Here is a 27,185-nt window from a genome sequence, read left to right on the forward strand (position 1 = left end):
CTCTATGAATGATATGCATTGTCTGTATAGCGCGCAAGAAACAATACTTTTGTTTTATTCTCCATATTTTAAGATGTGTGTCCCATGCTGTCAGCTCATTGATTCCAGCAGCTTCAACTGTTGGTTTATTTTTCTTTGAATTCACAAACATGCTTAACAAGTTGGGCACAGTGAGCACCAATAGTAAAGAGACTCTCGTAATCAAACACTGAAGAATTGAACAATTAAACACCACAACACTGACCCTGCAATTGCAGTAGCCCTGGTGTATGCAGCATGCCTTACTTTCACACTAATACAACATACAGTATATCAAAGGGCATCCCTGGCAAACATAGATCAGTCTTATAACATCCCTGCAACAGCAGAATACAATATCTAAAGCAATGTACCCAAACTTCAAGACTTGAGAGCTGTTCAAACGCAGCCTTCTCCCTGAACTTCAAGAGTTAGCTTGTGCAGGTCACAAGTAGTCGACAGCGCAGCGCAGTTTTATGACTCAAACATCCTGAAGATTTTCAATCACACGACATAACAATACAATTCATGAATTAATCAATAATTGAAGATAATAAAAATAGCTACCTATCAAAAGTTAGAATCAGAGAATGATACACCACAGAAGGAGGCTACGACTGGAGTGTTACCATCGTTAGTGCCGGGGTGACGGGGTTTAGCATGAATTCCTTGCTATTGTAACCTGTCTCCCTTCAGAAACATGTCCCCAATTCTTTCTGCAAAATCTTGCAAATTTTGTTCACAAAACTATTGTTTGTAGTTCTTGTATATTTTGGATGTCTCAGAGCTATGTTGAGATGAAACTAGTTCCTAAATCTGCAACGGAGTTTTAAATATCTCTGCAATCACAAAAAGTGACCTCGGAGGGGGATTCGGTTGTGGGGCCACCTTGTTTTGGGCAGAATGGACCAAATGATCTCTTCCTGTGCTCTAAACATTCTGTAATTCTATGGTTGTGGGACTGGAGGAGATTGCAGAGATTGGGAGGGGGCGGGGTCACGGAGGGATTGGAAAACACAGATGAGAATATTTAAAATCATGGAAACATAGAAGCTAGAAGCAGGCGGAGGCCATTCGGCCCTTCGAGCTTGCCCCACCATTCATCACAATCATGACTGATCATCAAATTCAATATCCTGATCCCCCCTTCACCCCCATATCCCTTGATCCCTTTAGCCCCAGGAGCGAAATCTAATTTCTTCTTGAAATCACACAACATTTTGGCCTCAACTACATTCTGTGGGAGTGAATTCCACACATTCACCACCCTCTGGGTGAAGGAATTTCTCCTCACCTCAGTTCCAAAAGGTTTACCCCTTATCCTCAAATTGTGACCCCTAGTTCTGGACTCCCCCACCATTGGGAACATTCTTTCTGAATCCACCCTGTCTAATCCTGTTGGAATTTTATAAGTTTCTATGAGATCCCCTCTCGAAGCGTTTCCATACTAGATGCCACCGTAGGTGGGCGAGCACAGTCGGGGAGCACAGTGTGCAGTGAGTTAATCTTTTTTCTCCATGGCGTGCGATGCCTTTCCCTTCACCGTGACTCACTGAAAGGTGACGTGGTGATTATTCCAGCTGTCCGGAATGTTTCATTGTACAGACGGACATGACAGCACTCGACACTGATGACTGGGTCGAATACCTGCTGAGTTTATAAAGAGACTGTACGTAACAGGTTTGGCCAGTTTTAATTCTGTTCACAGGTGTGTGTGTGTGTGTGTTGCTGCCAGCAGCCAGTGATCTGTTAGCTCAGACTGCACTTCAGAAGCACTCAGCTTGTTCTGAAGCACTTTGGGATGTTGTGAGGATTTGATAATCACCATTCAAACTGCAGCAGATTTCTTCCTTTGTTCTATTTTTTAAAATATTGCCACATTTAACACAATTGGGAGGCTAGGGAGGAAATTGCGGGTCCCCTAGCTGAGATATTTGAATCATCGATAGTCACGGGTGAGGTGCCTGAAGATTGGAGAGTGGCAAATGTTGTGCCTTTGTTTAAAAAGGGCTGCAGGGAAAAGCCTGGGAACTACAGGCCAGTGAGCCTCACATCTGTGGTGGGTAAATTGTTGGAAGGTATTTTGAGAGACAGGATCTACAGGCATTTAGAGATGCAAGGACTGATTAGGGACAGTCAGCATGGCTTTGTGAGTGAAAAATCATGTCTCACAAATTTAATTGAGTTTTTTGAAGGGTAACCAAGAAGGTAGATGAGGGCAGTGCAGTTGATGTTGTCTACATGGACTTTAGCAAGGCGTTTGACAAGGTACCACATGGTAGGTTGTTGCATAAAGTTAAAACTCACGGGATCCAGGGTGAGGTATCTAAATGGATGCAAAATTGGCATCTTGACAGAATAAACACAGTAAGAGTTTTAACAACACCAGGTTAAAGTCCAACAGGTTTATTTGGTAGCAAATGCCATTAGCTTTCGGAGCACTGCTCCTTTGTCAGATGGAGTGGATATCTGCTCATAAACATGGCATACAGAGACACAAACTCAAGTTACAGAATACTGATTAGAATGTGAATCTTTACAGCTGATCAAGTCTTAAAGATACAGACAATGTGAGTGGACAGAGCATTAGGCACAGGTTAAAGAAATGTGTATTGTCTCCAGACAGGACAGCCAGTGAGATTTTGCAGGTCCAGGCAAGCTGTGGGGGTTACAGATAGTGTGACATGAACCCAAGATCCCGGTTTAGGCCGTCCTCACGTGTGCGGAACTTGGCTATCAGTTTCTGCTCAGCGACTCTGCGCTGTCGTGTGTTATGAAGGCCGCCTTGGAGAACGCTTACCCGAAGATCAGAGGCTGAATGCCCGTGGCCGCTGAAGTGCTCTCCCACAGGAAGACAACAATCTTGCCTGGTGATTTTGAGCGGTGTTCATTCATCCGTTGTCGTAGCGTCTGCATGGTGTGTGGGGTTATGGGGATAATGCAGGGGGAGTGTCTGGGTAACAGTGCAGTTGATGTTGTCTACATTGACTTTAGCAAGGCCTTTGACAAGGTACCGCATGGTAGGTTGTTGCATGAAGTTAAATCTCACGGGATCCAGGGTGAGGTATCTAAATGGATACAAAATTGGCTTCTTGACAGAAGCCAGAGGGTGGTTGTAGAGAGTTGTTTTTCAAACTGGAGGCCTGTGACCAGAGGTGTGCCTCAGGGATCAGTGCTGGGCCCACTGTTATTTGTCATTTATATTAATGATTTGGATGAGAATATAGGGGGCATGGTTAGTAAGTTTGCAGATGACACCAAGATTGGTGGCATCGTGGACAGTGAAGAAAGTTATCTCCAATTGCAACGGGATCTTGATCAATTGGGCCAGTGGGCTGATGAATGGCAGATGGAGTTTAGTTTAGACAAATGCAAGGTGATGCATTTTGGTAGATTGAACCAGGGCAGGACTTATTCAGTTAATGGTAGGGCGTTGGGGAGAGTTACAGAACAAAGAGATTTAGGGGTACATGTTCATAGCTCCTTGAAAGTGGAGTCACAGGTGGGCAGAGTAGTGAAGAAGGCATTCAGCATGCTTGGTTTCATCGGTCAGAACATTGAATACAGGAGTTGGGACGTCTTGTTGAAGTTGTACAAGACATTGGTAAGGCCACACTTGGAATACTGCGTGCAATTCTGGTCACCCTATTATAGAAAGGATATTATTAAACTAGCAAGAGTGCAGAAAAGATTTACTAGGATGCTACCGGGACTTGATGGATTGAGTTATAAGGAGAGGCTGAATAGACTGAGACTTTTTTCTCTGGAGTGTCGGAAGCTGAGGGGTGACCTTATAGAGGTCGATAAAATAATGAGGGGCATAGACAAGGTAGATAGTCAATATCTTTTCCCAAAGGTAGGGGAGTCTAAAACTAGAGGGCATAGGTTTAAGGTGAGAGGGGAGAGATACAAAAATGTCCGGAGGGGCAATTTTTCCACACAGAGGGTGGTGAGTGTCTGGAACAAACTGCCAGAGGTAGTAGTAGAGGCGGGTACAATTTTAGCTTTTAAAAAGCATTTAGACAGTTACATGGGTACGATGGGTATAGAGGGATATGGGCCAAATGCAGGCAATTGGGATTAGCTTAGGGGTTTAAAAAAATAAAATAAGGGCGGCATGGACAAGCTGGGCCGAAGGGCCTGTTTCCATGCTGTAAACCTCTATGACTCTATGACAATGAACTGCTTTTTAATGAACCAAATAAATTACAGTTTTACTGCTAACTAGTAATTCATAAAAGCAAAATACTGCAGATGCTGGCATGTGTGGTTAGCACAGCTGCCTCACAGCGCCAGGGACCCAGGCTCGATTTCCGGCTTGGGTCGCTGTCTGTGCAGAGTTTGCACGTTCTCCCCGTGTCCACATGGGTTTCCTCCGGGTGCTCCAGTTTAATCCCACACTCCAAAAGATGTGCAGGTTAGGTGGATTGGCCATGGTAAATTGCCCCTTACTCGCTAGGGTAAATGCATGGGGTTATGGGGATAGCACCTTGACAGGATCGTGGTCGGTGCAGACTCGATGGGCCGAATGGCCTCCTTCTGCACTGTAGGATTCTATGAAACAAAAACAGAAAATGCTGGAAAATCTCAGCAGGTCTGACAGCCTCTGTGGAGGGAGAATAGAGCCAAGTCTGGATGACCCTTTGTCAGCTCAATTTCATGATACACTTCTGTTGAGTGGTATTCCTTTAGCATCCAACGCACAAGGCATGAGGTTTACAGGAATGGTTCCAGGGATGAGCAACTTCAGCTATGAGGATAGATTGGAGAGGTTGAGACTGTTCTCTGTGGGGAGAAGAAGGCTAAGAGGAGATTTGGTAGAGATGTTCTAAATCACGAGGGGGCTGGACAGAGTTGAGAGGGAGAAACTGTTCCTGCTCGTAAAAGGATTGAGAATGAGAGGACACAGATTCAAAGTAATTTGCAAAAGAGGTGAATGTGGTGTGAGAAAAGACTTGTTCGCCCAGCGAGTGGTTGGGGTTTGGAATGCATTGCGTGGGAGTGTGGTGGAGGCAAGTTCAATCGAAGCATTCGAGAAACATAAACATAGAAACTAGAAGCAGGAGGAGGCCATTCGGCCCTTCGAGCCTGCTCTGACATTCATTTCGATCATGGCTGACCATCAAATTCAATATCCTGATCCTCCCCTTCCCCCCTATCCCTTGATCCCTTGAGCCCCAAGAGCTATATCTAATTTCTTCTTGAAATCAGACAACGTTTTGGCCTCAACTACATTCTGTGGGAGTGAATTCCACACATTCACCACCCTCTGGGTGAAGAAATTTCTCCTCACCTCAGTTCTAAAAGGTTTACCCCTTATCCTCAAACTATGACCTGTTTTTCGGGACTCTCCCACCATCGGGAACATTCTTTCTGAATCGACCCTGTCTAACCCTGTTAGAATTTTAGAAGTTTCATAAGTTTCATAAGAGGGCATTAGGTGACTATTTGAATAGAAACAACATGCAGGGGTACAGGGGAAAGGCAGGGGAATGGCACAAGTCATGATGCTCGTTTGCAGAGCCAGTGCACACATGATGGGCCAAATGGCCTCCTGTAGTGTAACAATTCTGTGATTCTATGATCTTCTACGAGACTTGGAGAACCAACAGCAGGCACCTCAAAACCCTGGTGAAATACCACCAGCAGTGACTCATAAAGTCATGGAGGTTTACAGCATGGAAACAGGCCCTTCGGTCCAACTTGTCCATGTCGCCCTTTTTTTTAAACCCCTCAGCTGATCCCAATTGCCCGCATTTGGCCCATATCCCTCTATACCCATCTTACCCATGTAACTGTCTAAATGTTTTTTAAAAGACAAAATTGTACCCGCCTCTACTCCTGCCTCTGGCAGCTTGTTTCAGACACTCACCACTCTCTGTGTGAAAGAATTGCCCCTCTGGACACTTTTGTATCTCTCCCCTCTCACCTTAAACCTATGCCCTCTAGTTTTAGATTCCCCTACCTTTGGGAAAAGATATTGACTATCTAGCTGATCTGTGCCCCTCATTATTTTATAGACCTCTATAAGATCACCCCTCAGCCTCCTACGCTCCAGAGAAAAAGTCCCAGTCTATCCAGCCTCACCTTATAACTCAAACCATCAACTCCCGGTAGCATCCTAGTAAATCTCTTCTGCACTCTTTCTAGTTTAATAATATCCTTTCTATAATAGGGTGACCAGAACTGTACACAGTATTCCAAGTGTGGCCTTACCAATGTCTTGTACAACTTCAACAAGACGTCCCAACTCCTGTATCCAATGTTCTGACCAATGAAACGAAGCATGCCGCATGTCTTCTTCACCACTCTGTCCACCTGTGACTCCACTTTCAAGGAGCTTTGAACCTGTACCTCTAGATCACTTTATTCTGTAACTCTCCCCAGAGCCCTACCACAAGGTCCACAAGGTCCTCCAAATCCAATAGCCCAACAACGTTCCCAAGCAACACGGCCAACATCGAGATGCTAATCATTCCAAACCACCTCTGCTGCACAGGACACACAGTTCATAAGCCTGACACAGAGAACCCCCAAAGCAATAATTTTACTCGGAACATGGTCACCCTCTGGAGACTCCCAGGGCATGGAGATGCCGGTGTTGGACTGGGGTAAACACAGTTAGAAGTTTAACAACACCAGGTTAAAGTCCAACAGGTTTAATTCAGTTTGATGAACATAAACCTGTTGGACTTTAACCTGGTGTTGTTAAACTTCTTACTGTGACTCCCAGGGCAACAGGGGGAACACAGGAATGTCCACGACGCATCACCTGGCGAGGTCAAACATTCCCAGCCGACCTCATGTGAAACCTTGACTTGTGACCAAAACGGAGAAGGTTCATTCGGGAAGGCAGCAAACACATCGAGAGCCTTCCTCAGGGACGGGCAGGGGTGGAGTTGAGGCATGTCAGGGTGCACACAAACATCCCATCAACCCATCTGCCCAACCCTGCAACCACCAGCTGACCCGAGTCTGCAGGTCGGGCATTAGATTTATTACCCATCTCGTAACCCAGTGAACCAGGGTGGAAACAAGTCACCCTCCATCCCGGGGGAATGACAGAGAAATCCTTTGTATTCTTAAACAAGTCACACATCTCTGAAAAAGAGTCACATGGATTCGAAACATTAACTCTGTTTCTCTCTCCACAGATGCTGCCAGACCCGCTGAGTGTTTCCAGCATTTTCTGAATTGAAGTGGCTTTATTTCAGACAGATGGTCGTGCTTGCTTGTTGCACCAAGTACAGACCTCACCTTTCAGTGACCCTGACTGGAAGTTTTAATCCAGTTTATACACGTATCGGGCTACATGTAGTAACATCCCTGTTTGTAAACAGGTCCAGGGAAGAAGCTCAATGCTGGAAACATTTTTACCTCAGGAGTTTCATGCTTACAGGCAACAATTAATGTCCATTTACTTTTAGATTATAAATTTTCAATGTTTACCAGCTTCTCACTTTCCCATTCTGTTTCTGTTTCTCCCTCGTAATCCAATCTTTCTTTCCCTCTCTTTATTTCACTTTCTGCAGCTGCTTTGACTCCAATTTGCCCAATTTCCTTTTCCCATCATTCTCTGTCATGGTGACACCGTGGTTAGCACTGCTGCCTCACAGCGCCAGCGACCCAGTTCATTTCCGGCCTCGGGGTCGCTGTCTCAGTGGAGTTTGCACGTTCTCCCCGTGTCTGCGTGGGTTTCCTCCGGGTATTTTGGTTTCTTCCCACTGTCTAAAGATGTTGAGGTTCGGTGGATTGGCCGTGCTCAATTGTCCCTTAATGTCATGGGCATCAGCAGGGTAAATATGTGGGGGTTACAGGAATAGGGCCTGGGTGGGATTGTGGTCGGTGCAGACTCAATGGGCCGAATGGCCTCCTTCTGCGCTGTAGGCATTCTGTGGATTCTATGTTCACTGTGACCCCCATGTGCCCTCAACGTGACATATTCAGCGAATCTCCGACATGGCCCAGTGAAGGAAAATCCGGTCTGAAAGGTGACGGGAACCAATTCAGTCCCCAGCATTCCCTGCGAGAGCACTCACTCCTGTAAATCCTGGGACACCCGCTCCCTCGCTGCAAACTGCTCTCAAACTTTCGTCCACTTCTACCCCTGCCTCAGTTGATATATTAGCCATCGTCATCAATCCAGGGACTGAGTCTCAGCCATCCTTTGATATTTTAGACTGGGGCTTGAGTTGGGCCTTTGAAGCCATCACAGGATACAATGAGACATTTCCCGGAAAAAGCAAGTGGAACAGGGTTCAACAAGTCAAGCAGGAGAGCCCTGAGCTCCTTTACTGATTTTAGTATGAAAAGGGAACTGGATATGTCGCACCATAATGAGTACTCATTAACTGGGACCTGTTGGGTTAGTCTGACTCACTGAGACCTTGTTCATTTCTGCGTACTCTTTCTAAGTTCTGTGTAGTAGCTTTGAGCACAAAGTCTAGACTGACACTGAGTGTTGAGAGCTGCATTATCGGAAGGGCTGCTCTCATATTCTTTACCCCAGAAATATAATTTATTTGCAAAACTGCATCATAATGTGACATTGCACAAAGCAAGACAGATCAATTCACCTAAATACAAGAACGGTGCATTCCAGTAAATTCAACACCACTGACAGTGTGGAATTTATTTCACTGTGTGAGATATATTTTGATACGGTAAGCCTGTGGGGCTTTACACGGGCTTCAGCCTCTTGGTGTGATATTTCAGCAAGGCCTGAGATGCTGCACTTTCCCCATTCAGCCTCTGTGACAGCTGCCCCAAGCTTCAATACATCACTCAGCATATTGACCCCGACCAATCTGCATCACTCTGGCATTAACATCTCTTTACAATGGAAAACCCGGACACCAGAGTTCCTCACCCACATTTTGGCCCTCCGGCCACAGTTAAAGTTCAACTGGGTATGTATCTCTGCTAGGCCGGGGAGCTTGGAGTTTTTAAATGTCCAGATCACCAACAATCTGTCCTGGTCCCCCCCATGCCGACACTATAGTTAAGAAAGCCCACCAACGCCTCTACTTTCTCAGAAGACGAAGGAAATTTGGCATGTTAACATAGAAACATAGAAACATAGAAACCCTACAGTGCAGAAGGAGGCCATTCGGCCCATCGAGTCTGCACCGACCACAATCCCACCCAGGCCCGACCCCTTAACTACGACTCTCACCAACTTTTACAGATGCACCATAGAAACCATTCTTTCTGGTTGTATCACAGCTTGGTATGGCTCCTGCTCTGCCCAAGACCGCAAGGAACAACAAAAGGTCGTGAATGTAGCCCAGTCCATCACGCAAACCAGCCTCCCATCCATTGACTCTGTCTACACTTCCCGCTGCCTCGGCAAAGCAGCCAGCATAATTAAGGACCCCACGCACCCCAGACATTCTCTCTTCCACCTTCTTCCGTCAGGAAAAAGATACAAAAATTTGAGGTCACGTACCAACCGACTCAAGAACAGCTTCTTCCCTGCTGCTGTCAGACTTTTGAATGGACTTACCTCGCATTAAGTTGATTTTTCTCTACACCCTAGCTATGACTGTAACACTATATTCTGCACTCTCTCGTTTCCTTCTCTATGAACGGTATGCTTTGTCTGTATAGTGTGCAAGAAACAATACTTTTCACTGTATGTTAATACATGTGATAATAAATCAAATCAAATTAAGAAGTATTGAATCCTGCAGAATGTGGCGGTTCAGGAGGAATTGGTGACTAAAACCTCACTCCCTCTCTTTCTGAAGGTTTTTGTAAACATACATTCCAGAAGGAGATAAAAAGGCAAAGAGCGATGTGCCTTTAACAACCACAGGATATCCCAAAGCGCAGACACACTCAATGAGGAATCACTGACGTGTGCTCACTGTTCTGATGCAGGAAATGGAGCAGTTCTTTTGTCCACAGCAAGATCCCACGAACAGCAATGTGACAAAGAACGGAAAAATCTGTATTCGTGATGCAAATTAAGGGATTAATATTGGCCGGGAAACCAGGAAGAACTCTCCTGTTCCGTTTCAACACTCTTATTCCAAACATTCATATCAAACTAAAAAGATCGAGAGATCCTTTGTTAGCGCTCCTCAGTACTGACCCTCTGACAGTGCAGCACTCCCTCAGTACTGACCCTCTGACAGTGCGGCACTCCTCAGTACTGACCCTCTGACAGTGCGGCACTCCCTCAGTACTGACCCTCTGACAGTGCGGCACTCCCTCAGTACTGACACTCTGACAGTGCAGCACTCCCTCAGTACTGACCCTCTGACAGTGCGGCACTCCCTCAGTACTGACCCTCTGACAGTGCGGCACTCCCTCAGTACTGACCCTCTGACAGTGCGGCACTCCCTCAGTACTGACCCTCTGACAGTGCGGCACTCCCTCAGTACTGACCCTCTGACAGTGCGGCACTCCCTCAGTACTGACCCTCTGACAGTGCAGCACTCCCTCAGTACTGACCCTCTGACAGTGCGGCACTCCCTCAGTACTGACCCTCTGACAGTGTGGCACTCCCTCAGTACTGACCCTCTGACAGTGCAGCACTCCCTCAGTACTGACCCTCTGACAGTGCAGCACTCCCTCAGTACTGACCCTCTGACAGTGTGGCACTCCCTCAGTACTGACCCTCTGACAGTGCGGCACTCCCTCAGTACTGACCTTCTGACAGTGCAGCATTCCCTCAGTACTGACCCTCTGACAGTGCGGCACTCCCTCAGTACTGACCCTCTGACAGTGCAGCATTCCCTCAGTACTGACCCTCTGACAGTGCGGCACTCCCTCAGTACTGACCCTCTGACAGTGCAGCACTCCCTCAGTATTGACCCTCTGACAGTGCGGCACTCCCTCTGCACTGACCCTCTGACAGTGCGGCACTCCCTCAGTACTGACCCTCTGACAGTGCGGCACTCCCTCTGCACTGACCCTCTGACAGTGCAGCACTCCCTCTGCACTGACCCTCTGACAGTGCAGCACTCCCTCAGTACTGACCCTCTGACAGTGCAGCACTCCCTCAGTACTGACCCTCTGTCAGTGCAGCACTCCCTCAGTACTGACCCTCTGACAGTGCAGCACTCCCTCAGTACTGACCCTCTGACAGTGCAGCACTCCCTCAGTACTGACCCTCTGACAGTGCAGCACTCCCTCAGTACTGACCCTCTGACAGTGCAGCACTCCCTCAGTACTGACCCTCTGACAGTGCAGCACTCCCTCAGTGCTGTCTGCCTCAATATTTATATTCAAGTTGCTGGAGTGTGATATAAATTTATGACCTCACTCTTGTTTGATTGCCACCTACTGAGCCTGAACTGACACAGGGGGGGACAGGGTGTTCAACACTGTAACCGTGCAGACTGCATCACTCAGCTCAGAAAATGAAATGAACCCTCTTTAAGGAGGTTGTAACACATTACTCTCAAACTCTACCTGCACAGGGAGCTGTATTATGACGAGAAGGAATGATACTGTAAACACCTCGGTCATAGTCGGAAGCATGGGGAGGGTTTTGGTGGGAAACTAAGGTATTTATTCTGTTTATCTATTCATTGCTGTATGGCATGGTAGCACAGTGGTTAGCACTGCTGCCTCACAGCGCCAGGGACCCGGGTTCGATTCCTCGCTTGGGTCACTGTCTGTATGGAGTTTGCACATTCTCCCCGTGTCTGCGTGGGTTTCTTTCCACACTCCAAAGGTGTGCAGGTTAGGTTGATTGGCCATGCTCAATTGTCCTTTAACATCCCAAGATGGTTAGTTTGGATGGATTAGCCACAGTGCGTGGGGTTATTGGGATAGGGTGAGGGAGAGGGCGTGGGTAAGATACTCTGTCAGTGAGTTGGCGCAGATTTGATGGGCTGAATGGCCTTTATCTCCAGGAAAATATAGGCTAAGGGGATTAGCAGGGTAACGGGGATATGACAGAGGGACTGGGTCTGGGTTCGATGCTGTGTCAAGGAGTTCATAGAATCCCTACAGTGCAGAAGGAGGCCATTCAGCCCATCAAGCCTGCACCAATAACGATTCCACCCAGGCCCTATCCCCATAACCTCATGTGCGAATCTTCATGACACTAGAAGCAATTTAGCACGGCCAATCCATCATCCTACACCTCTTTGGAGTGTGGGAGGAAACCAGAGCACCCGGAGGAAACCCACGCAGACACGGGGAGAATGTGCAAACTCCACACAGGCAGTGATTTAAGCCAGGAATTGAACCCGGGTCCCTGGCGCTGTGAGGCAGCAGTGCTAACCACCTGGTGCCCACAATCGTGCATTTGTCACAGAATAATTACAGGGTCTATAGGAAAAGAGGAGGGTGAGTGCAAGGAATCGCACGCCAATATCTAATCAATTACCGGGTTCGGCATGTTAGTTACATTATTCTGACATTATTAATCTCAGTTGCATTGTTAAGGTTCAGGGGAACAGGCGATGGGTATTCTGTGCATTCTATGACCGAGATTTCAACCTAGTTAATGAAAGGGTTAAACATTTAACTTAGCTAAAAAAAGAGGCTTGCCAAAACCAGAGGGAGAAATTTATACTCAAACCCCGAGAAGCCAAACAGGGCCTTGAGACTATTTACAAGAACACCTACAGCCTAAACAACACATGGTTTGATTGTACAAGAGTCAACAGAGAAAGAGCCATCAGAGCAAGTTCGGCAATCATTGTTTATTCTGAAGACAAAATACTTCCTTTAAATTGGGCTTTGAGGAAAACTCCGCGGCCAGACCTGATTGGCTGAGGAAGAGTTGAGGTCTTACCTGATCTCTTTGCTGGAACATTTGTGGACACACTTAATACTCGGCTCTGAAAATCGGCTCAGTCTGCTTTGGTTGAATATTCTACTTCTATTTCTGGGTGGATTTGTATTGTGGAATGGTATATTTTGCATTAACACTTTGTAACAATGCAACCATTATGATAATGCAATTCTAGATGTAAATTTATAATCAGCTTATAGGTCATGAATGTAATCCAGTCCATCACACAAACCATCCATCCATTGAGCGGCACGGTGGCACAGTGGTTAGCACTGCTGCCTCACAGCGCCAGGGATCCGGGCTCGATTCCGGGCTTGGGTCACTGTCTGTGTGGAGTTTGCACGTTCTCTCTGTATCTGCGTGGGTTTCCTCCGGGTGCTCTGGTTTCCTCCCAAAGTCCGAAAGACGTGCAGGTTAGGTGCATTGACCCAAACGGGCAGCAGAGTGTGGCGACTAGGGGAATTTCACAGTAACTTCATTGCAATGTTAATGTAAGCCTTACTTGTGAGTGATAAATGAACTTAAACTGTTGACTCTGTCTAAACTTCCCGCTGCCTTGGAAAAGTAGCCAGCAAATCAAGGCCCCACACACCCCGGACATTCTCTCTTTCACCTTCTTCCGTTGGGAAAAAGATACAAAAGTCTGAGGACACGTACCAACTGACTCAAGAACAGCTTCTTCCCTGTTGCCATCAGACTTTTGAATGGACCTATCTCGCATTAATTTGGTCTTTCTCTACACCCTAGCTATGACTGTAACACTACATTATGCACTCTGTCCTTTCCTTCTCTATGAATGGTATGCTTTGCCTGTATAGCGCGCAAGAAACAATACTTTTCGTTGTATACTAATACATGTGTCAATAATAAATCAAATCAAATCATGACATATTATTAAGAAACCATTACAAAAAGTCGTAGACACAATTTGAGGACCCTAATTTCACTCGAATTCTTCAATTGGAAATTCTATGCCTTGAGAGTGGTCAACTCAGAAGAGTTATTTCTGGATAATATACCAAGTAAGTACCTTTTATTCTGAAATATCTTTGCTTACTCTAAATATTCTTGGGAAGGAGAACAATTTACTTAAAGACCAAACCAGTAGCTGGCTAAGTTTTCATACTGGTCAAGTATAAGATCTTATAGAGGTCTATAAAATAATGAGGGGCACAGATCAGCTAGATAGTCAATATCTTTTCCCAAAGGTAGGGGAGTCTAAAACTAGAGGGCATAGGTTTAAGGTGAGAGGGGAGAGATACACAAGCGTCCAGAGGGGCAATTTTTTCACACAGAGGGTGGTGAGTGTCTGGAACAAGCTGCCAGAGGTAGTAGTAGAGGCGGGTACAATTTTGTCTTTTAAAAAGCGTTTAGACGGCTACATGGGTATGATGGGTATAGAGGGATATGGGCCAAATGCGGGCAACTGGGACTAGCTTAGGGGTTTAAAACAAAAGGCGGCATGGACAAGTTGGGCCGAAAGGCCTGTTTCCATGCTGTAAACCTCTGTGACTCTATGATTCTAAGTATTACTGTCAATAAATCCAACTGAACAAATGTACCATGTTAGGGGTAAAGGTCAGGAACAAATTGTCTTTGGGGATATATAAATCAGGGAGAGCAGGGACACTGGGCAAAGTGGAAGGGCAGCAGAGAAACTAAATAAATTAAAGCGCTCTGACTTTGCTTTCTGCTTCACCAGCCTACTTGGATCGTGTTAACATTGCAGAGATTTGTCAATGAGCCAGCACAGATGCAGTGGGCTGAATGGTCACTTATTGTGTTCTTTTATCCAATACCTGCTAGTTACCTTCCCTGATAACAAGTAAAATGTCCACCTCTTAGAAATAGGTGCAGGAGGAGGCCATTCAACCCTTCGAGCCTGCTCCGCCATTCAATATGGTCATGGCTGATCATGCACTGTCAGTATCCCACTCCCGCTTTCTCTCCAGACCCCTTGATCCCTTTCGCCACAAGGGCCACGTCCAGCTCCCTCTTGAACATATCTAACAAACTGGCCCCAACAGCTTTCTGTGGGAGAGAATTCCACAGGTTCACAACTCTCTGAGTGAAGAAGTTCTTCCTCATCTCAGTCCTGAATGGCTTATCCCTTACTCTCAGACTGTGACCCCTAGTTCTGGACTTCCCCAACATCGGGAACATTCTTCCCACATGTCCAGTCCCATCAGGATTTTATATGTTTCTATGAGATCCCCTCTCATTCTTCTAAATTCCGGTGAGTACAAGCCCAGTCGACCCAGTCTCTCTTCATATGTCAGTCCTGCCATTCCAGGAATGTGTCCAATGAACCTTCACTGGACTCCCTCAATAACAAGAATGTCCTTCCTCAGACTAGGAGACCAAAACTGCACACAATACTCAAGGTGTGACCTCACCAAGGCCTTGTATAACTGCAGCAAGACACCCTTACTCCTATACTCAAATCCTCTTGCTATGAAGGCCAGCATGCCATTAGGTTTCCTCACCACCTGCTGTACCTGCATGCCAACCTTCAGCGACTGTTCCACCATGACACCCAGGTCACTTCCCCTTTTCCTACCATTCAGATAATAATCTTCCTTCTTGTTTTTGCCACCAAAAGTGAATGAAGAGAGATTGAACAGTTTAGGCCGATACGCTCTGGAATTCAGGAGAATGAGGGGAGATCAAATTGAGGTATACAAGATGATAAAAGGTATGGATAAAGTAGACGTGGAGCGGATGCTTCCTCTTGTGGGGCATTCTAGGAGAGGCCATAGTCTCAGGATAAGGGGTAGCAAATTTAAAACAGAGTTGAGGAGAAACTACTTCTCCCAAAGGGTTGTGAATCTGTGGAATTCGCTACCCCAAAGTGCGGTGGATGCTGGGACAGTGAGTAAATTTAAGGAGGAGTTAGACAGATGTTTAATTGGGAATGGGTTGAAGGGTTATGGGGAGAAGACAGGAAATGGGGGTGAGGAGCATATCAGCCATGATCAAATGGCGGAGCGGACTCGATGGGCCGAATGGCCTAATTCTGCTCCTATATCTGATGAACTTATGAACCTCACATTTGTCCACATTATATTGCATTTTCCAAGTATGTTCCCACTGAGCCAGCCTGTCTGAGTCACCCTTCATCTCTAACAGATACCAAGCTGCGGACACATTTTGACTGATACAACTGACTTTAGAAACGAGCTCAGTGATGGAAAGATTCTGTACATTCACTGCACATCAATTCAACAATAAGCATCAACATTACGGCCATTTTTTAAATTCAAGAAGTAATTATTTCAACATTAAAACAGCAACAATTGCACTTATATAGCACCTTTAATAGGCTAAAACATCCCGAGGTACATCACAGGAACAATTGAGAATCAAATAAAAGCAAAATACTGCAGATGCTGGAAACCAGAAATAAAAACAGAAAATGCTGGAAAATCTCAGCAGGTCTGACAGCGTCTGTGGAGAGAGAATCGAGCCAACGTTCCGAGTCCACACCATCCTTCTTCAGAACTGAATAAGAAAGAAACCTAAGGAGATATTAAAGCAGGTGAACAAAAACCTGGTCAAAGGGGCAGGTTGTAAACGGGGATCTTAAAGGCGGAGAGAGAGGTTGAGAGGTTTAGGGAGGAAATTCCAGAGCTTAGGATCCAGGCAGCTGAAGTCGCAGCCATCCATAGCAGAGCGGTTAAAAACGGGGATCGCCAAGAGGCCTGAATTGGAGGAGAGTAGGTGCTGAGGAGGGTTGTAGGGTTGGAGGAGAGTAGGTGCTGAGGAGGGTTGTAGGGTTGGAGGAGAGTAGGTGCTGAGGAGGGTTGTAGGGTTGGAGAAGAGTAGGTGCTGAGGAGAGTTGTAGGGTTGGAGGAGAGTAGGTGCTGAGGAGAGTTGTAGGGTTGGAGGAGAGTAGGTGCTGAGGAGAGTTGTAGGGTTGGAGGAGAGTTGGTGGTGGAGAGGCAAAAAGGCTTCGGGAGAGAATTGCAGAGTTACGGGGCCCAGGATGCTGAAGGAATGGTTACCAAATGGTAACAATAGAATCACTTTCATCCAGATACCGAAGGATAGTAAACACTGAAAACAAGAATATTTATAAAGATATTAGCTCATTTCGGAGGCTGAGTACTGCATACCTTTCAAACCAGACCATTCTCTATGTAACATCTGATAAATACTGATGCACATACTGTTTGCAGATGTATGTAAAACACCACAGGTGGACATCACTCGAGTTGCTTTGTAAAGAATCCCAACATTTCACCATCTGCTCACCAGATGAACACATTTAATTATTTACTACTTGGGAAATGATGTCAAGACCGTTCAAATGCAAAATAGCTTTCGGGATCCTTCAGTAACATTCCTACCATCCGTCAGTCCTTCCCCAAAGAAACTATTCGCTTAGAGTTGGAAAGGGATGTTGGAAATGGTTATACAAAGTGTGGTTATGTTGGATGGTGTTGAATTATCACACATTTACAACTGCAGTGAGACAGAGTTTCTCTTCTTGCTGGTGGCAGCACTGGGAACAGAAAGGGTGTCACTGAACATTAAGGTGCTTGGCACATTGAAAAATCCCACCTTATCCTGCAGAACAGTGCAGAAAACCCATGTCCTTAAATAAATACCTCTCAGATGTAGAACGAAGCATCTGTATTTTAAAGACACGCACAAAACGATTTCCAATTTGAAAATAATAATACTTGGGCACTGAGACTTTTAAAGAAAGAATTCTTTAAAATGTGTGTCCTTGATAGGTATGTCCCTGTCAGGCAGGGAGGAAATGACCGAGTGAGGGAACCATGGTTCACAAAAGAGGTTGATTGCCTTGTCAAGAGGAAGAAGGAAGCGTATGTAAGGATGAGAAAATAAGGTTCAGTTGGGTCCATTGAGGGTTTCAAGTTAGCAAGGAATTAGCTGAAAAAAGGGCTTAGGAGAGCTAGGAGGGGCATGAGAAGTACTTGGCGGGTCGGATCAAAGAAAACCCCAAGTCTTTTTACTCTTATGTGAGGAATAAAAGAATGACCAGGGTGAGGTTAGGGCCGGTCAAGGACAGTAGTGGGAACTTGTGCATGGAGTCAGAAGAGATAGGAGAGGCGATGAATGAATACTTTTCTTCAGTGTTCACCAAGGAGAGGGGCCATGTTTTTGAGGATGAGAGTGTGATACAGGCTGATAGACTGGAGGAGGCAGATGTTCTGAGGGAAGATGTATTAGCAATTTTGAAAAACCTGAAGATCGATAAGTCCCCTGGGCCAGATGAGATATATCCTAGGATTCTTTGGGAGGCAAGGGATGAGATTGCAGAGCCTTTGGCTTTGATCTTTGGGTCCTCACTGTCCATGGGGATAGTGCCAGAGGACTGGAGAGTGGTGAATGTTGTTCCTCTGTTCAAGAAAGGAAATAGGAATGACCCTGGTAATTATAGGCCGGTTAGTCTTACTTCGGTGGTCAGTAAGTTAATGGAAAAGGTCCTGAGGGATAGGATTTATGACCATTTAGAAAGATGCAGCTTAATCCGGGATAGTCAACACGGATTCGTGAAGGGTAAGTCTTGCCTCACAAGTATGATTAAATGTTTTGAGGAGGTAACTAAGTGTGTCGATGAAGGTAGAGCAGTTGATGTCATATACATGGATTTTAGTAAGGCATTTGATAAGATCCCCCATGGTTGACTCATGAAGAAAGAAAGAAAGAAACCCTACAGTACAGAAAGAGGCCATTCAGCCCATAGAGTCTGCACCGACCACAATCCCACCCAGGCCCTATCCCCACATATTTACCCACTAATCCCTCAAATCTACGCAGCTCAGGACACTAAGGGCAATTTTTATCATGGCAAATCAACCTAACCGGCACATGTTTGAAAGTAAGGAGGTGTGGGATGGAGGGAAACTTGGCCGATTGGATAAGTAACTGGCTATCTCATAGAAGACAGAGGGTGGTGGTGGATGGAAAATTTTCAGACTGGAGACCAGTTACCAGCGGTGTACCACAGGGATCAGTGCTGGGTCCTCTGCTATTTGTGATTTTTATTAATGACTTGGAGGAGGGGGCTGAAGGGTGGATCAGTAAATTTCCACCAAGATTGGTGGAGTAGTGGATGAGGTGGAGGGCTGTTGTAGGCTGCAAAGAGACATTGATAGGATGCAGAGCTGGGCTGAAAAATGGCAGATGGAGTTTAACCCTGATAAGTGCGAGGTGATTCATTTTGGGAGGACAAATTTGAATGCAGATTACAGTGTCAAAGGTAGGGTTCTGAGGGACGTGGAGGAACAGAGAGATCTTGGGATTCATATCCACAGATCTCTGAAGGTTGCCACTCAAGTGGATAGAGCCGTGAAAAAGGCCTATAGTGTGTTAGTGTTTATTAACAGGGGGTTTGAGTTTAAGAGCCGTGGGGTTATGCTGCAACTGTACAGGACCTTGGTGAGACCACATTTGGAATATTGTGTGCAGTTCTGGTCACCTCACTATAAGAAGGATGTGGAAGCACTGGAAAGAGTGCAAAGGAGATTTACCAGGATGCTGCCTGGTTTGGAGGGTAGGTCTTGTGAGGAAAGGTTGAGGGAGCTAGGGCTTTTCTCTTTAGAGCAGAGGAGGTTGAGAGGCGGCTTAATAGAGGTTTATAAGATGATGAGGGGGATAGATAGAGTGGATGTTCAGAGACTATTTCCTCAGGTGGATGTAGCTGTTACTAGGGGGCATAACTATAAGGTTCGTGGTGGAAGATATAGGATGTAGGTTCTTTACTCAAAGAGTGGTTGGGGTGTGGAATGGACTGCCTGCTGTGATAGTGGAGTCGGACACTTTAGGAACTTTCAAGCAGTTATTGGATAGGCACATGGAGCACACCAGGATGATAGGGAGTGGGATAGCTTGATCTTGGTTTCGGAAAAGGTTCGGCACAACATCATGGGCTGAAGGGCCTGTTCTGTGCTGTACTGTTCTATGTTCTATAATTCTCCTCTGCATCAGGACAGAAGAATTGGGGACACGAGTTGGCCATTCATTCAGCCTTTCAATTAGATCATTGGCTGATTTGATTGGGGTCTTAATTCCACCTTCCTGCCTCTCCCCCATAACCACTGTTCCACTACACCGCCCCACCCCCCCACCCCCCGCCGCCACCCCCCCCACAGAGGTACTTTTAAGTCCTTCTAAACTGCATGTTTCGAAGAAGACGATCAAGAGACGATAACAGGGCCATCCCTACACTCCGTACACAAAGGCGAGAAGGTATAGGAGGATGAAGAGGCCATTTGGCCCCTTGTGCTTTCCCCACTATTCAATTATATCATGGCTCAACCACTATCTCAATGTCTTCCTGCTCGATCCCCAGATCCCTTAATCCTCTCAGTATATAGAAACCTATTGCACTGTGTCCTAAATATACTCAGTGACTGGTCACCCACAGCGCTCTTGGGTAGAGAATTCCAAAGATTCACAACCCATTGAAAGAGGAAATTTCTCCTCTTCTCAGTCCCAAATGACCAAAACTGTGGTCCCATCTTTCAGACCCTGTGTCCGCTTTGAATGGGAAAAATGTCAAACCTTCAAATAATGGGCGGGATTCTCCAGCCGCTCCTGCTGACGGGATTGTCCGGTCCCGTTGTATGGTGGGTTCCGTTGTATGGTGGGTCCCGTTGTATGGTGGGTTCCGTTGTATGGTGGGTTCCGTTGTATGGTGGGTCCCGTTGTATGGTGGGTCCCGTTGTATGGTGGGTCCCGTTGTATGGTGGGTCCCGTTGTATGGTGGGTCCCGTTGTATGGTGGGTCCCGTTGTATGGTGGGTCCCGTTGTATGGTGGGTCCCGTTGTATGGTGGGTCCCGTTGTATGGTGAGTCCCCACCGCGGATTCTCCGGTGGCAGAGGGTCAGAACACAACAAGAAACCCCATTGACTGCGGTGGGACTGGAAGATCCAGCCACCAGCAAATGGCGGCTTCCGCTGCTGCTGCAAAACAAGCTGCAGCAGGGGGAGGGGGTTCAGAAAATCTCACCCAGGATTTTCAATTTTCCTCTCCCTTAATTCAATCTTTCCTTCCCTCTCTTTATTGTGTTTTCTGTACCCGATTTGTTCCAACTCTCATTTACACTTTGCTCTCAGTCTCTGCACTGTTAAATATCACAATCGTTCAATCTGAATGCTTGGTTGCATTGCTCACTCAGATCCCAGATGTCCTGTTTTAAAAGTAAAAGTTAAAAGTTTATTTGTTAGTCACAAGTAAGGCTTACATTAACACTGCAATGAAGTTACTGTGAAATTCCCCTTGTCGCCACACCTGACGCCAGTTTGGGTCAATGCACCCTAACCAGCACGTCTTTCAGACTGTGGGAGGAAACTGGAGCACCCGGAGGAAACCCACGCAGACATGGGGAGAAGGTGCAGACTCTGCACAGACAGTGACCCAAGCCGGGAATCGAACCTGGGTCCCTGGCACTGTGAAGCAGCAGTGCCAACAACTGTGCCACCGTGCTGCCCGTCACCGTGTTGTCCTCACTACAATGCCAATAGCTTGTACTTTGTGTGGACACAATTGAACTGAGTGCAGGGCTGAAGCTACCAACGCGACGCCTTGTGACACTGAAATCTGCTCCATGATGTTGAAATGATGATGTGGGATCTGTGACAAAAATCCATGTCGGGAATCCATGCGTTTTGCAAGTGCTGGCTTTTAGGAAAGGCTTTCCAAATCAAGGATGCATTGCATAAATCTTCATAAAGAACAGACTTTGCCACTTCTTCCCCAGCCACGCTTAACCATCTAATTACAAACAGAATATGAGAGGAAGTATGTATGGAGTAGTCTGGAAGGTTGTCAGACTATTGCCAGTCTCCCTGATGTGTGTGAGACATTACCCAGACTAAACAGCAGAAGTGGTCAAGCACTACAAAGCCATGGTGCGTGCAGCAGATTGGTCCCATAGTTGATTAGCTGTGTCAAGTTCACACTCCCCACAGGGCAATGCCGCAAGAATTCATGTCGTCCCCCTCCCCCTCCCCCTCCCCGTTTTCCTCATCACAAATTTGCAATTTAGCCAACAATATAATTGCTTCCAAGAACAGGGTTCTGCTCAACAATAAAACTGCATTCTCAAGGAAAGGACAAAATGAACTACATGCACAAGCACACATTTCACATCTTATATTTACATAGCAGCTTTAATGTGGTTAAATGTCCCAAGACACTTTGTAGGAGAGTTATCAGACAGAATTCGACAGTGACCACATCAAACAACACCAGGACAGCTGGTCAAAAGCTTGGTCAAAGAGCTTTAAGGAGTGTCTTAAAAGAGAAAAGTGAGATAGAGAGCCGCAGGGGGAGGATTCCAGAGATGGTGACCTTGGCAGCTGAAGGCACGCCTGCCAAAGGTAGAGGTTTTTGTCGTGGTTCATCAGGAGTAGCTCTGTGGCTCAGGACTCTGTGTCTACAGGCTGTCCCCAGGGACGGGGACTCTGTGTCTACGGGCTGTCCCCAGGGACGGGGACTCTGTGTCTACGGGCTGTTCCCAGGGACAGGGACTCTGTGTTCTACAAGCTGTTTCCAGGGACGTGGGACTCCGTGTTCTATGGGCTGTTCCCAGGGACGCGGGACTCTGCTCTTCGGGCTGTTCCCAGGGATGGGGACTCTGTGTCTACGGGCTGTCCCCAGGGACAGGGAATCTGTGCTCAACGGGCTGTTCCCAGGGAAGGGGACTGTGTGTTCTACAGGACGCACACCGAGACAAAAATCAACTGCTGCTGGAGGGTCATCAACTCAGTGAAAGACGCCTTTCGGTCTGCTGAGACCTGTTGATCTTCTAGTGCAAAGAGTTGTCCTCGACCGAGAGTTTGGCACATGCCAAAGCCTAGAGCGATGCACTCAAGCTTAGGGCAGCCCCTGAAAAGGTGCAATGGGGAAGGTCATTGTCTTTCAGCCGCATTGCACCGAGGGGCGTGGAATCCATCTCACAAACCGGCCTCCCATCCACTGACTCCGTCTACACTTCCCACTGCCTCGGGAAAGCAGGCAGCACAATTAAGGACCCCGTCCCCCCCCCAACGCACCCTGGACATTCTCTCTTCCACCTTCTTCCTTCAGGAAAAAGATACAAAAGTCTGAAGTCACGTACCAACCGACTCAAGAACAGCTTCTTCCCTGCTGCTGTCAGACTTTTGAATGGACCGACCTTGCATTAAGTTGATCTTTCTCTACACCCTAGCTATGACTGTAACACTACATTCTGCACCCTCTCCTTTCCTTCTCTATCAACGGTATGCTTTGTCTGTATAGCGCGCAAGAAACGATACTTTTCACTGTATGTTAATACATGTGACAATAATAAATCAAATCAACAATTGTATAGAACCCCCCTCGGGCCATATGCCTCACGTTGAAAATATACAGTGAATGTCACACGCATCACAATCGTACTGAAGCATCTCAGAGTGCAGCATGATCCATGTAGAAAACCTGAACATCTTTGCACCACTCACACTGACCAGGGGTAGCACAGTGGTTAGCACTGCTGCCTCACAGTGCCAGGGACCCAGGTTCAATTCTGGCCTCAGGGGACTGTCTGTGTGGAGTTTGCACATTCTCTCCATGTCTGCGTGGGTTTCCTCCCTGTTATGCCCTGTTTTTGAACAGAATTCCCACTCACCTGAAGAAGGGGCTTAAAGCTCCGAAAGCTTGTGTGGCTTTTGCTACCAAATAAACCTGTTGGACTTTAACCTGATGTTGTTAAACTTCTTACTGGATTTCCTCCCACAGGCCAAAGATGTGTGGGGATTAGCTGGGTAAATTTTGATTTGATTTGATTTATTATTGTCACATGTATTAGCATACAGTGAAAAGTATTGTTTCTTGCGCGCTATACAGACAAAACATACCGTTCATAGAGAAGGAAATGAGAGAGTGCAGAATGTAGTGTTACAGTCATAGCTAGGGTGTAGAGAAAGAACAACTTAATGCAAGGTAGGTCCATTCAAAAGTCTGACGGCAGCAGGGAAGAAGCTCTTCTTGAGTCGGTTGGTACGTGACCTCAGACTTTTGTATCTTTTTCCCGAAGGAAGAAGGTGGAAGGGAGAATGTCCGGGGTGAGTGGGGTCCTTAATTATGCTGGCTGCTTTTCCGAGGCAGCGGGAAGTGTAGACAGAGACAATGGATGGGAGGCTGGTTTGCGTGGTGGATTGGGCTTCATTCACGACCTTTTGTAGTTCCTTGCGGTCTTGGCAGAGCAGGAGCCCATACCAAGCTGTGATACAACCAGAAAGAATGCTTTCTATGGTGCATCTGTAAATGTTGGTGAGAGTCATAGCGGACATGCCAAATTTCCTTAGTATTAGGTTGTTGGTGATCTGGACACCTAAAAACCTGAAGCTCTCGACCCTTCCTACTTCGTCCCCATTGATGTAGACAGGGACATGTTCTCCTTTACGCTTCCTGAAGTCAATGACAATCTCCTTCGTTTTGCTGACATTGAGGGAGAGATTATTGTTGCCGCACCAGTTCACCAGATTCTCTATCTCATTCCTGGACTCTGTCTCGTCATTGTTTGAGATCTGACCCACTACGGTGGTGTCGTCAGCAAACTTGAAAATCGAATTGGAGAGGAATATGTGTATAAGGAGTAAAGCAGGGGGCTGAGAACACAGCCTTGTGGGGCATCGGTGTTGAGGATGATCGTGGAGGAGGTGTTGTTGCCTCTCCTTACTGATTGTGGACTGTGAGTTAGGAAGTTTAGGATCCAGCCGCAGAGGGAGTTGCCGAAGCCCTGGCCATGGAGTTTGGAGATGGGTTTTGAGGGAATAATAGTGTTGAAGGTTGAGCTGCAGTCAATAAATAGGAGTCTGTCATAGGTGTCCTTGTTATCTAGGTGTTCCAGGGTTGAATGCAGGGCCAGGGAAATGGCATCTGCTGTGGACCTGTTGCAGCGGTCGGCAAATATGTAGGATTACGGAGATATGGCCTGGGTGGGAATGTTGTCGGTGCAGGTTCGATGGGCCGAACGACCTTTTTCTGCACTGTGATGATTCTATGATTCTGAAATGTCTAGAATGTTTCTTTGGCTGTACCTCAGAGAGTAACATGATTTGTGAAGAGAACCTGAATATTATTGCACTTTGAAATGTTTATAATGTTCTTTCAGATATTTGACAAATCAAGTCTATTTTTGTAAAAAAAACATGGTGGTCTGATTAAAATCAGGAATTCATCAGGAAGCTGGAACTGAAAGTCGACACAGATCCCGGAGAGTTACGAGAATGGAGGAGTTTAAGGAGATAAGGAGGAGTGAGGGATTTTGGAACAAGATGAGAATATTAAAGTTGAGCAGTTTTCGGACTCGGAGCCAGTGTAAATCAGTGAGAAGAGATGTTAATTGATAAATGGAACTTGGGGCGAGCAGATACTTGGATGATTAGGGTGAAGATGGTAGGCCAACAAATGAAGCTTTAGCTTAGTCGAGGCAGCAGCTAACAAGGGCTGGGGGTGAGGGTTTCAACAGCACGAGGTGAGGCAGGGTCAACAATATCAACAATCTCAATGTCAACAAAACGAAGGAGATTGTCATCGACTCCAGGAAGCATAAAGGAGAACATGCCCCTGTCTATATCAATGGGGACGAAGTAGAAAGGGTCGAAAGCTTCAAGTTTGTAGGTGTCCAGATCACCAACAACCTGTCCTGGTCGGCCGACACTACAGTTAAGAAAGCCCACCAACACCTCTACTTTCTCAGAAGACTAAGGAAACTTGGCATGTCAGCTATGATTTTCACCAACTTTTACAGATGCACCATAGAAAGCATTCTTTCTGGTTGTATCACAGTTTGGTATGGCTCCTGCTCTGCCCAAGACCGCAAGGAATTTCTTCCCTGCTGCCATCAGACTTTTAAATGGACTTACGTTGCATTAAGTTGATCTTTCTCTGCACCCTAGCTATGACTGTAACACTCCATTCTGTACTCTCTCCTTTCCTTCTCTATGAATGGTATGCTTTGTCTGTATAGCGCGCAAGGAACAATACTTTTCACTGTATATTAATAAATGTGACAATAATAAATCAAATCGAACCATCAGTAAAAAGCAGGTCAGCTGGTAATTTATTCTGTTGTTTGTGCTGGGAGCTGTGTACAAATTGGCTGCTTTGTTTCCGACATTGCAATGGTGACCAGACTACACAAAGCACCTCAGTGACTGTTAAGTGCTTCGAGGCCCAGGGTTATGCAAATACTTTATTACTTTCTTTTATTATACTCGAACCTGGGTAAAGCTTTTACATCTGAATCCAATTAACAACTTTGCAATGAATCATTCCAACCTCAATTGGACTAAACTGATTCAATCTGTATTTAACTGATTACATTTGGCTAAAGGAAGGTTGATTGATTGCATAGTCTAAATCTACACAAATGTATTTGAAAGGTATCTACAGAGGGAGGCGGGGTGGGGGGGGGCGGTTAATTAGGATGAGGTAATCAAACTTGGAAGTATTGTGAACTGTGAGGAGCATAGTGATAGACTTCAAAAGGACAGCGACCGGCGGGTGGAATGGACAGATACGTGGCAGATCAAATTGGATGCAGAAAAGTACATGGTGATAGATTTTGGGAGGAAGAAATCAACATAAAACAGAGGTAAAATTCCAGCGTTAGTGCAGGAGCATTGGGACCTCAAGGTTTAGGGGTACAAATAGAACCAGAGAAAAGTTACAACAGAGGGGGGCCATTCGGTCCATCTTGTCAATGCCAGCCTGAGGACACCCAGGGGCCCTTTCTAATCCCACCTTCCTGCACCCGGCCCAGATGCACCATAGAAAGCATTCTTTCTGCTTGTATCACAGCTTGGTATGGCTCCTGCTCTGCCCAAGACCGCAAGAACTACAAAAGGTGGTGAATGTAGCCCAATCCATCACGCAAACCAGCCTCCCATCCATTGACTCTGTCTACACTTCCCGCTGCCTCAGCAAAGCAGCCAGCATAATTAAGGACCCCATGCACCCCGGACATTCTCTCTTCCACTTTCCTCCTTCAGGAAAAAGTTACAAAAGTCTGAGGTCACATACCAACCGAGTCAAGAACAGCTTCTTCCCTGCTGCTGTCAGACTTTTGAATGGACTTACCTTGCATTAAGTTGATCTTTCTCTACACCCTAGCTATGACTGTAACACTACATTCTGCACTCTCTCCTTTCCTTCTCTATGAACGGTATGCTTTGTCTGTATAGCGCGCAAGAAACAATACTTTTCACTGTGTGTTAATACCTGTGACAATAATAAATCAAATCAAATCAAATCATAGCCCTGTAGCTCACAGCACTTAAAGTGCAGATCCAGGTACTTTTTAAATGAGTTTAAGGTCTCTGCCTCCACCACCAGCTCAGGCAGCGAATTCCAGACACCCACCAGCCTCTGCGTAATAAAGTTCTTCCTCATGTCCCCTCTACA

General features: G+C 46.3%; 1 protein-coding gene across 1 annotated transcript in view; it reads right to left on the bottom strand.

Annotated features, from left to right (window-relative positions):
- Positions 1 to 27,185, bottom strand: part of col24a1 (collagen type XXIV alpha 1) — a 445,996-nt gene that overhangs the window by 313,235 nt on the left and 105,576 nt on the right. The window lies entirely within an intron of this gene.

Source organism: Mustelus asterias, chromosome 8 (assembly GCF_964213995.1).
Source record: "Mustelus asterias chromosome 8, sMusAst1.hap1.1, whole genome shotgun sequence".
Lineage (NCBI taxonomy): Eukaryota > Metazoa > Chordata > Chondrichthyes > Carcharhiniformes > Triakidae > Mustelus > Mustelus asterias.